This window comes from Orbicella faveolata, unplaced genomic scaffold (assembly GCF_042242905.1).
Source record: "Orbicella faveolata isolate gen_17 unplaced genomic scaffold, um_ofav_v1 contig_46, whole genome shotgun sequence".
NCBI lineage: Eukaryota > Metazoa > Cnidaria > Anthozoa > Scleractinia > Merulinidae > Orbicella > Orbicella faveolata.
Window position 1 is genome coordinate 9,765,001 of NW_028301576.1, and position 13,089 is coordinate 9,778,089.

A 13,089-nucleotide genomic window follows, 5' to 3' on the forward strand; every position below is an offset into this window, starting at 1 on the left:
TCTGAGGTTTTAGTTTCATGAGATAAAAGACCTTATAGGAAAGTGACGTTTGACAGTGTTTTAGCTCGACAGAGTTCTTCTTTTTGTAATAGAGCACTCCAAGCTTTTGCGTTGCGTGACATGAATGGCGGTTCGAAAAGACTGTCGCGTAGGTCAAAAGATGAGTTATCGCTTTAGTTTTTGCTAAATAAACGGTGCTTGCACTAGTAGAAGCATTTATTTCAATGTATAGGAGCTCTAGAGTAAAAATTTTCGTTTCAATAGGAAAACTCAACGACAGATGCTTTTGTTATTTTACGGCGACCATGTTTGTACCCCTCCGAAGGGCACAAACGTGGCGTCTCCATACAAAGCTCTATAAATTTGGGTGACACACTTCTGCGAATAACGGGCGAATGAAAAACAGCAGAAACCTGATTCTTGGCAAGGTTGTTTATATAGCAATCATACCCCAGATTCTTGAATTTATTTATCGAATGGTTACGATTTTTAGTTTTAATCACATGACTGGTGAAAACCGAAAATACCCTAAAAGGTACCACGAAAGCACACGCTGTCGACATTTGAGGCTGAACACCCTAAAAGGTAGGAAAACCGCGTTTTTAACCCCTTAAAGGTACGACGAGTACCCCCGTCCTTTTTGTATGGGATTTCTCCCTCCCCAGGGCTCTGGCCCGCTCGTGCGCTCTACTCCAACGAAACCGCTAGCTTAAACTGTGCAGGCTAGCATTTCGCTGGGAGAACTTTGGCGCTCAAAGTGACACGAGTTGCTTGTCAGTATCCCGCAAAACAGGCGTTAAACCGGGAGGGAGAGCTGGGATATCAATTTAACCTCGCTTAACCGTGGCTGCCAAACTATAGATCGTTTTCACGGTCATGCAACGAAAACATAAATCGAAAACTATTCAGTGGATATGGTCAAGAAATTGTAATGTTATAGCAGATAGGTAAAGAAGACATTTCTCCTGGTTTTAAGCCTTTTCCCAAAACTTCAGATATTTAAATTTGTCGAAATGTTTTGCGCAAATTTACAGAGCCCCATTATGGTACCGCCATGTTGTTGGAGCTCTTTGTTACAGCAACATGGCGGTCGGAGAGTAGCGTAAACATCTGGAACTTACTTTGGCTACCTAGGCGACTGATCATCTGAACGGAACCAACAAACATTCACACAAGCACTTTTCCTGACGCTTTAACTCCTAAAAAGGCTAAAGATAAGTGTATATTTTTCCACAAACGCGATCGGAGCGGCATGTCACGCTCCGCCATAACTCTGAACTTCATACTTCGCTGGTTTTCAAACCAAGCACGCTATTCAGCTGAAAAATTGTAAACAGATATAAATTTAGATTCTCCCTCTCCCATTGCCTAAAAGTAATTATTGTATGGCTTGTGTTTGATACCGATATAAGGCGCGCTCTGATTAGTTAATTCTAGGGCATTATTCTTCCGTAATGCCCACGGGCAAAAACAAAGCAAAAAGCCTTGCCAGGCAAATTTTACTGTTAAGACCTCACTCTCGGTTAATAAGTTGTTATTTTTACAGTAAGAGGACAATAGAAGCAAGTGACACACTCGAACACCAACTCACGGTCTGGCCAGTACCTTACGCATGCGCACAGCTATATCACCCGGGCAGTAGCAGCAGGCTAAATTTCAGTTATTAAATTCGTTGTTGTTGAATTTCTAGCTTTTTTTGTTGGTTCTCTTCTTATCCGTCATCAGCTCATAATAATGAACAAATGTCCTCCTAACATTTGGCAAAAAGAAATGTGATCTAATGACAGCATTGCTCGTACTGACGAGAATTTTCTCATTATAGTCGGCTAACTTGATAAAAGGAGACGTTACACTTTCAAGTCTCTTCTAAGTGATACACCTTATTCCATAAATAGACCATTTTACAGTTGTTTGCTCAGTGGCCTGGCTTCTGAATGGCAGCGAGGCTGTAGGTGAGGGTTAGGGATTTGATACAGACCTCACTGCTTTTGTTGGGTAAATCAAGTTGTTCTTATACTAACTACTTGGCATTTCAGTTGAATGAAAAAGCAGAGAGGTCTGTATCAAAGCAAGGTCACCTCCAGCCTCGCTTCCATTCAAAGGCTAGGTAACTGAGCACATAGCTGTAAAATGGCCTATTAAACAGGAAATCTCTGTACATATACATGTACTTGGTCGGCTGAGTTAATGCTCATTCCCTCTCTTTTAGCTTGTCCGTTATCGCTGGAACTAGGTGATGGACGAATAAAAGATGAACAGCTCTCAGCTTCCTCAGAATTGGACGACATTCATGCAGCGAAACAAGGGAGGGCTTCTTTAATCAGCCCAAGCCATTATAGGTATCGTGCCGCCGACAGAGACGCTCAGTTTAATTGTAACGAGCGCAGGACAAAGAAAAAGTTTACAACACTGAAGCAGAAAATTGACTTCCGGGATATAATTGACTGCGGCTAGAGTTTCCAAAGTACTCATTGTTCTCCCAAACTTCGACCCGTATTTCTATAACTCGATTGAAACTGTAGCATTTGTTGTAGGCTTGCAATTCTATTTGTCATCATAGTCATGGTCACGATGGAGCAGCTGTTGTTGTTTTGGGGCTAGGGGCATTGTTTCTCTTGTTTGTTTTGATCTCCTCTCCAAGAGTATCGAGCCATTCAGGTGGACCTTACAAGAACTGCTAACCAACCCACCACCGGATAATAACACGGAAAATATTTACTATGTCTTCGGTATTATTTGAACACGTGCACCATTTTCTGTTTCATAAATATCCTTTTTTTTGACTGACAGTTCCTGGTGTGCCGCTCCAACTTCTGATCTGAGAAGTCAACACTCACAAATGGACTTGCGGACATTTCATACTGTGTCAGCGGTTTCAACGCAAGGTGCAGTTACTGAAGACAACTGGGTTAGCAGTTATCTCGTGCATTACAGACTGGAAGGTAACGAGTGGATTGTAATCACTGATAAAGGAGGCGAAATTAAGGTCTGTTTTTCAATTCAATTCAATTCAATTTTTCTTTCTACAATTTTGAATTTTACAATTTAAAGGATTACACAACCCGCATACAGCAAAGCTAATCGAGGCGGGTTGTGTTATTTACAATCATATTTAGCAAAAAGTGATTTTAAAACAGGTAAGTAAATAATTAAGATTAAAAAAAAGTAAATAGGTATACACATACATTAACAGATAACTGGTATTTACATGGATTGAACAAGAGCTCATAAAAAAGAAATCATAGTACGCTGGACAAAACTATTCTGAATCGACGTTTTACGACAAAAAACTAAAACAAGCAAAGCGATGCAAATAATTTTTTGATTGTCTTAAATCTTATTAAATTCCACAGATGGAAAGTTATTTTTATATTGATCACGCAAGGAAGGCTTGCTTTATAGCGTATCTAAATTTGCGAACTGAATCACAACGATACGGAAAATTGCGCAGTTTCTGCGAAAAAATAGTTATGGTTTACATCGACATCGTTGGGTTAGGCCCAGTTCAGACGCCGAACTTTGCATGAGCCGAACCAAACACATTGAATTAAGTACATGAAAAGTTCGGCGTCTGAGTCAGTTAAGAACGGCTATTTGAATTTGGAACGGCCCAGCCGTTCTTCCCGCCTAGCTCAGCCGGGAATTTCGGCTTTGGAACGGTTTTGATTCAGACGTCGAACTTTTCATGAGCCGAACCTAATGTATAAATTATTATAACGTATTTTACAAGCAGTTTTTACTTTGCCTGAAAATCGCTGACATTTCGATGTGTTTTGGTTTAAACTAAATAAAGTTCGGCGAATTAAGTTCCACATCTGAATCAACATGTGTACTTTTGATAATTTGGGTCGGTCCAAATTCGAATTAAGTTCGGCTCATGAAAAGTTCGGCATCTGAACTGGGCCTTAGACAGGTGTTGTTGTGCGAAAAACACTGTTACGTGTTTGTGGAATTTTTTTTTTCATGAATTCGTCGAGTTGGCATAAGCAAGGAGCGATAATCCATCTAACAGTACTATAATCCTGTGATACATCAGGGGCTTGGTAATCAAAAATTCAAGTTGTGATGCTACTACTGAAAGGCCACAAGGCAAACCAAACAAAGTTATTTCAAGCCATGTGTTATGCAAGAAAATGGAAGAAAATGGCAAGCCACTGGCATATGAGTCCAGAAACAGGTTCGGAAACTTTCCTAAAAGGGCAAATAACATTGTCTGAGGTTCTTGGCCGACAGCGCTTTAACAGAGCAGTATCTTGTGCAATTGTGGCTTGTACGAAGCGCGAGCTAAAGGCAGCCATTTTCAAAACAAGCGGTAGACCGATTTAGTGGCAAGAACAGTTTAAAGACTTCAAAGAAGATCAGTTTCTGAAGATATTTTCGTATTTCAGTTGTCAAATAAGTTGTAAGTCTTTCTCGCGCTTTCTGGTCAAAATCTTGACAAAAACATCCACCAGCACGTAAAGAGTTTCTTCGCAAAACACCACTCCAAATGTAAAATCCCCTCTCTGAGAAATCATGTGATTTTGCATACTTTTGTGAACTCAGTTACCAAATTTCGACAAGGTGTAACACAAGCCTCTCTTGTGTGAGCCATATAAAAATACGTTTCCATGTGTGGCATTTAATAAAGTTGAAAAAAATCACAAAATGATTTGTGTCACTTTGTTTGTTTTGATTTTTTGTTGTAAAAAGTCAACCCAGAACAGTTTCGTCCAGCGTACTAATACCTAGAGTTTGATCAATGGTAATGAGTAATTTTTGAGATAAGCGTCGAGACTTCAACATAATCATCCTCATCACCAAGCACTGCAAATAAAAATTGGTGAATTTTGTTTTTGAAAGGTTTCTTTCTAAGTTTACGCAATTCAGGATTCAAGCAATTCCATTACTTGGCTCCAAAAATGGAGAAAGAGTTAAGTCGAATACTCAGTCTTGATTTATTAACATATAAGTTACCAACATCAGAAAATCTGGTGTTATATAAATGGACGTCAGAAGAACGGGTAAATAGATCACAGATATTCTTAGGCGCTAATTGGTCGCGTGCGCACTATATAAGTGATGAATTAATTAACAGCGATTATCAGCAAATTAATTCGTAACATTCGTTTGTGACATAGCTCATCAGCAATACTGATGCTGTTACAGGAGAAAGCTGCACTCAAGAAGGAATGAAAAATTGCTTCCTGCTGTTCTTAGGAAAGCAAAATGAAAAAGTTACAGATCAGTTGTTTTCTGCTGTTTCTTGGTTTTTCGGCTTGCTCTTTTGCTTTCGCTTCGGAAATCACATTGAACCTTCGTAGTAAATGGAGGTGAGTTAAGGATATTTATCAGGTAGTATACAAACACTCAAGACGGTGTTTGACCACATTTCCAAACACCGAGAAGAGAGTTGAATATTCGACGCGTAGCGGAGAATTTTTGACGAGCTTCCAGATGTTTGGAAATGTGGTCAAACACCGTCTTGAGTGTTTGATTTATCTTCTCAATCGAAACTAAAACTAAGGAGGAAACGGAGAGTTAAAATCGTAAAAATCTATACTAATTAAGATCAGATATCCAAACACCGTCACAGTCATGATTTCCTTTGTTTAAACTTGATGAATTATTAATGATTCAGAGGGCTTGTTTTCCTTTTTGGGAAATACTTCGAGGGAAAATAGATTCAAGTTTATGAACTTTTCCGATTTTTGAGCGTTACGCAAAATGCTCCTGTAGAACACAAAGAACGTAACTAAACAAGATCGAGACTAAAGTTTTTCACGCCAATGGAGTGAAAGAAGGAATTGAGAACTTGAGCTCTATCCTCTGCCTCATTGTAGGAAATGGTTGAACTATTTTGCAACTTCAGTTAGTTGACTCGATTTCGCATAAGTCTCTTAATTTTCGGCAGAATTCTATCGTACAGATTCAACATTACAGGAGCTACGTGTAGGCGGAAAGAAAGGACACAAACAAATTAAGTCATACACGGAATGTAATGTAATATTTATTCAGAGGTGGATTAACATAAGAACCAGTGAACGAACTGCAGTCGCAGGACTGCACAAAAATTGTCATGTTGATATTTCTGGAAAATCTGAAGGAATGGACTTACTAGGGGTCAGTGACAGACGTTTTTTTTTTTAATTATAAGCATAGCCAACCTCGTTCCCAGTGTCTCTCATCTTACCGTCCCCTGGAGCGAGCGAAGAGAGACCCTTGTTGGGTCTGGTCACGTGCCACTTTGACAATTGAGAACATCAGGGAGGGGCCCTCTGTAATCAGCAGTTTGTCGCGTTGAGTTTTGTCGCGCGCTGCGACCGCCACATTACCCGCGGCGTTTATCAATACTTAGCTTTCAGGCTGAAATTTCGAATAATATCTGTTCCAACGTTTACCTAAAGGTTAAGCAAGTCTGTCTCGAGGCAATTTAGTGGTCGTGATTTTCAGTGTTGCCGTCTTACCCACTGGATTTATGGAAAGTAAGTCATATTTCAACTGTGGACGTCGAGCAGCGCAATTTCATCCCGTAGTAATTGTTGTTTCTCCTTTGGATGCACTCGATCAAATTGATGCAAAAAACATAAGAACGTCCCTAGGAAAACGTATAGCTTTCTCAAAGTAAAGCTACGGCAGTCTGTGAAGAAAAGCTGGACGAAGATAAATATGATATTCGTGCAACGCACTGTGCTTGCAAACAGCTCTAATCAAGTAGCCGGGCCCGGCGTCACTTGCGGCGTCACAATATAGAATGCAAGTAAGCAATATGTTCACGGAATATTTTAATCTTTGTCCCTGGAGAGCCAATACTTAGAGCCTAAAAACATATCTTCCAATAGAAACGAACCTAAACAAAGTATAACCACGGCATGGCAAATTACAGAGGTGTCAAACTCTGAGAAGCGCGAGCGACGTGCAATAAACAGCGGAAACCATGCAGACCTGCGAACTCTAAAAATATGCTGTAACATAATCAAGTGACTCCGCTCTACTTATAATTTCCATTTCTTCTAATAACACGGCATAAAAAGTGCCCCTCAGAAACACGCTTGAAGCAAAGAAGGGTCGAGAGATCGAAAATTGAATGAAAATGTGCACAATTCTCTCGAACCGTTAGCGTCACGTACACTAATTTATTAACGACACAACAAAAATTATATTTTTCTTTTTCTAGCCTCCTTTCGCTCGAAGATAAATCCATTTTATCAGCAACGACGGCGAAATGCATACCGCGACGAGTTCGTTGTATTATCCTTCGCGCTCTGCAAAGTTCGGGGCGCCGACGGCGCGGTGAAACTTCAATAAATTTTCACCCTTTCGCTCCTTTCGAAGTGACTTTGGCTTTCAGTGATCAATTAAAAGGCCCTGAATTCTCTAAAATTATTTTATCGCCGGTAACAAGACCTACACTTCATTCTGAGGATGAGTCAAACATCTTCCATACACAGCCTCGGCCGCGGTGTGCAATTCTCCATTCGCCTTCTTGAGGAGATTTTTACGATATGTAACGTCCTTCACTGAACCATACAACCATCAGCGACTTGGATTTCCGCTATCAGATGATGGATAAGTTTTCCTTGGCGTTTGCAGAATATTACCGCCGGACATTGCCGCAGAACATCATATCGTTCTTGGTACGGATTACTTTGGTGACAACACATCCCGCGCTCCCGTGGGCTAAGTATAGACAAAATTCCTACTAGGCCGCCCATCCCTTCAATAATTTGTCATCTCCCAGATTCTGGGAGACACGTGACCAGACCTAACCAGGGTCTCTCTTCGCTCGCTCTAAAGAACGACAAGATGAGAGACTCTGGGAACGAGGTTGAAGCATAGCTTATCAGCCAATGAAACCGCGCGGGTAGGTTTCAAATTGCATTTTTTTTTTTTTTTTTTTTTTTATTGTTTTCATTTATTTAGCACATATTTGCTTTTTATTAATTTGGGATTTGATTTTCAGCCGTCCTAAGTATATCGGTACTCGTTTTTCGTCTCATAAACATTTCTCGAACACCAAACACTTAAATGTCCTGTAAAGACAAATTCTTCGCTTGAATTTCAAAAACTCTCCTAATACTGTTGCTGATATCTTTACAATACCATACATTGCGAGGGAAAGATAAAGAATTGACAATCAAAATTCCAGGTATAGTATGGGGCATATTGTCCCCACACGTTCTCCAGGCTAGCATTTAACGAAGGATACGACAACCGGTTAGGAGATTTAATATTTCGAGCGTAGAAGGACCTTTCCTTTGTAGAGATAGACATAGACAGTTTATTTTACTTGAATTACACACTTAGCTATGGTGACGGTGCGTCCCATCGACTCGATAAGCAGAGTCTACCACAGGACGCACCAGCTAGTTTACGGGTGCGCCGAGAAAACAAAATAGCAAAGCACATATTAGATTATCATAAATATTAAACTAAACTATCTAAGAATATATAACTACTAAAAAATAGTCAAGAATGTATACATACTGTACAGATAAATATTATGCATAAGTACGGATAATGTATTTTTACTTATATTGAATCAAATGTAATATAATAACTTGTATTCAACATATTAACTGTAATTGTAAAAACTTATTTTCATATTATAACTTATATTGAATCAACTTTGTAATGTACTTTACGTATTTTCTCGCAGGGAACATAAAAATTATAAACCTCTACTGCTAAAAGCTGATTCCAACGTAACTGCCAAGTGCAAAGTTCCTTTGGCGAAGCCAATAGAAGTCTTCTCTGTTAGCTATCGTAGATTCAATACGTGTGACATTAGAGGCGGAAAACTGCTTGGTTCCTTATACTGCGGCTCAAATCGTCACAAAAATACCAAACCTTTGGATTTTGCTAATAAGGAAGCGGAAACGTATTACCTAATCGGTGAGTAAAAACGTAGGAAAGGCACTGATAAAGTCTGATTCAGGTCTGTCACCAATACATGTGGAGCTTATCCCGGTTTCTGTAGCATGAAATGATTGGGAGTATTTCTACTCCCCCTGGATAGAATGTTAGTCAATCCCAGGGTTATCCCCCCCCCCTCCCCCCAGTATCAAGTCTATAAATGGCGCTCGTTTTATACACCTAGTTGGAGAGAGACACTGAGGAAAATAAGATCCATATGTAAGAGCGACATGAACCATCTAACTCTTCATCCTCTTTTACATGATCAGACATTGTTTATTAAATACAAATGTAATTACTTTTTCAGGTTTCTCGCGCGAGGAAATTGATATCTATAGACATGCTTTGCCATGTATTAGACGCGACATCTACAAAACAAAGCTCATTGTGCACTTCTGTGATCCCGTCATCACGCCAAAAGGAAAAGCATGCACTATGAAATGTATGTGTTTTACATTATTGCACGATTTCAAAGTGATCTCAATTTTGATTGGCTTTAAGCCAACCACTACTTCATGTTAAATTAAACTGTAATATTAAAAGTAATATTTACAGGCTAAATATCAAATTTTTAAATTTGATAAAATGTTATTGAATTTCTATCTTTCTTTCTCGTCCGCTATCAGCTCATAATGAACAGCTGACCTCATTTTGCAAACCGTGTATTTTGATTTTAAGTTATAAATATTCACCTGCGGTTTCATAAATCAGGTTTCAGGAAATCCCTATACATATGTAATGCACTTAACTGGCTGAGTTAATGGCCATTCTCTCTATTTTAGCCTGTCCGTTAGCCCTGGGACTAGGTGATGGACGAATAAAAGATGAACAGCTCTCAGCTTCCTCAGAATTGGACGACATTCATGCAGCGAAACAAGGGAGGGCTTCTTTGATCAGCTCAAGCCATGACAGGTATCGACATTATGTTGAAAAGGCGGCGCGGATAGCGAAGCTCAGTTTAATTTTAACGTGCGAGGGACAAAGAAAGATATAACAGAAAGGAAAAAATCGTCTTCCGGAATATAACTGACTGTGGCGAGGGTTTTCACAGCAACCCTCGTTCTCCCAAACTTCGACTCGTGTTTCTATAACTCGACTTGAACTGTAGCGTTTGTTGTAGGCTTGCAATTCTATTTTTCATCCAAGTCGTGGTCACGATGGAGCAGCTGTTATTGTTTTGGGGCTAGGGACATTGCTTCTGTTGTTTGTTTTTATGTTCTCTCCAAGAGTATCGAGCCATTCAGGTGGACCTTACGAGAACTGCTAACCAACCCACCGCCGGATAATAACACGGAAAATATTTGCTATTTCTTCGGTATTATATAAACACGTGCACCATTTTCTGTTTCATAAATATCCTTTTTTGTTTTTTGGACTGACAGTTCCTGGTGTGCCGCTCCAACTTTTGATCTGAGAAGTCAACACTTACAAGTGGATCTGCTCTCAATTCATACTGTGTCAGCGGTTTCAACGCAAGGTGCAGTTACTGAAGACAACTGGGTTAGCAGTTATCTCGTACATTACAGCTTTGATGGTAACGAGTGGATTGTAATCACTGATAAAGGAGGCGAAATCAAGGTCTGTTTTTCAACAGTTCATATTTTGCAAAAGTTATAGTAGGGGCAGATTTAGGAGGAGATGGATTGGGTGACTAGCCGCCCCCCTTTTAGAGAAGCAAAACATAAAAAAATAATTGAAAAAGGCAGAAATAAAGGCATGCTTCCTGGGGAGGTACTTCATTGTAATTTTTTCTTTGTGGCATTGCTATTACTTGTAGCGAAATGGTTGTCAATTAGGTTTCCATTCTCAAATTGTAACAGGAGACATAATCGATAATGGCTCCTGTTTGCAACATTTTTTGCCCCATTGATTCTGCTACCCCAAGGTGTCACCCATCTCCCCACCCCCCTTCCCCTTAAAAAATCGTATACAAAGTGAAGCTTCACGTAGAATCTACTGTTAAAGCAGTTCAGATTGTCGTAGAAAATGTGCATAGCCTCTTAAGGCCTGGAAGTATAACAGTCACTATTTTAGCCGTTATTGATGCTTCTTAACATTACCTATTGAAAACTGCCCTGTCCAGGAATTTAAGGGAAATTCGGACCAGTCCTCTCTTGTTCGTCATTGGTTGAAGCCTCACCTCCATGCTCGTTTTGTCCGTTTTGTTCCTCTCTCGTGGGTTGGTCAGCGGTGCATGCGCGTTGAGCTTCATGGCTGTAAGAAAGCAGACACATCCTTGGAACTGCTCAGAGGAAACCTAAAAAGCGGTAAGTCATAGTATCAGTGAACAATGATAGATTTGATTCAAATTTATGGCTCCTCTCGTCCTGTTATAAAGAACAGTTTTTAAACTCAAAGTTCAATGGTTAACACTTTATTAACAAATGGTGAAATGGCCCAAAGCTTATCATCCAGTTAGAAATATCATGCGTAAAAAAGACAAGATTGGTTCTTTTGCGTCTATTGTCCAAGAATATAAATTGTTACAGACAGCGACAAATACTGAGAGAATTTTTTAAAAAACAACAACAACATACCAACTTCAAACCGCCAGCAACCACACTTGAAATTTATTGAATTTGAAGTGCGTGGGAGAACCAAGAGCAGAATGGGGAAAATACGCCAAACAAGTAAAATGATGACCAAATCCATTCTCGAGTGACCTCAAATGCAAATGATAACGAGTTCTTATTTCCATGCGACTCTTTCGTTTGAGTTAGATGCAGTTCTGTCTGCCTCGTTTCTTACAATCACAGCATGATCAATTCTCGGTGAACATCAGTACAAACTACACAGAGTGGTTTTACTTAACCCGTGAAATCGTAAATGATGCTTCATTGTTTTAGTTCTTGGGGTACATCTCTTACCTTTCTTCACGCTGGGCCAGCAGAGGGCTTCAGGCTGCACCCTCGAAAAACATTTGGGTCTTTTATCCGAAGGAGCTCAAACTTTGCAAAGTGATAAAACTTTTAATTCCAAACAACCGCATGTTTTTTAAACGGTTTTTGGCGGAAGAATGGAGTCAGTGCTAAAGGTAAATTGTCATTTCCCTGTTATGGCACAAAAGGTATACATTATTCTGAAAAAACTCGATACTAAGATAAAGTGAAATGCGAAATAATTATTGAAAAAGCTCAGTCCGTCTTGAAGATATAAAGCTCTGAATTTTATAAATGTTCTAAGACTTCTAAAAATAGAAAGAAAATCGGTGAAATTCAAACTTCCAGTAACAAGTAAAACAGCGCTACGTAAGCATGCATTCGGCCTAATCCAATCATGAGCTCTCGTGGCGTGAGCAAAGTTAACATTGGCAATGTCATTATACATTTCATTCAGACTGTTAGCTGGGCATCATCGTCTTCTTGTTGCACTTGGAATGTTTGGACAACACTCAAGAAGCTAGAGGTTCCTCTCAGCTGAGACTCGAGCAATTCTTACGTTTCTTTAATTTCGTGCTTTCCAAACTCAGAACTCGATGATGCCAACTGAGGCATATATTAATTGTTAAGTTTCTCTTTCACTTGTTTGGTGAAATTACTTTAACAATAGCAGTAAGTTACATGTATACTGTAATGTCTTTTTAGCACCCAGACCTTGCGAAGCAGCTCACTGCGCATCCGTTCCATACTCTACATGCTTTATGTACAGCGGCAAACCTCTTTGTAAATGTGTTCAGTCATGCGCACTGGACCCAGGAAAAATCTGTGGAACTGACGGGGTGACTTACCAGAACGAGTGTGAGATGAAGAAGGCGGCTTGCTTGAGCAAGAAGCAGATCAACATCTCCAAACGGCAGCCATGTCCTGGTTAGTACGTGCTGTAATAAGTACTTAATAACCGAGAGTGAGTTAGTTACGGGAAAATCTCAAACTGAGGCCTTGCCGTATTGACCGAGCGATAGCGACGTCAATACGGTAGGCCGAACGGTCGAGGTTATTAAGTGGTTTATTATATGGCTCATGAATTAAAGAAAATAAAAAAATTATTCGAGCGGAAGTCGTCAATTTACGTCCGGCGATGAGCGCGTTTCCCGTTTCATTCATCGTCTCAAAGCCAGAGCAAAACTACACAGTAAGTGGACTTCACCACTGTATTACTTATTCCGTTAAAAACACACATTTCTTTACGGGAAAAGTGACTGTCACAGCCTCAAAAACGTATTTTAGTATCGTGGTACCACAAGTTGATAAGGGA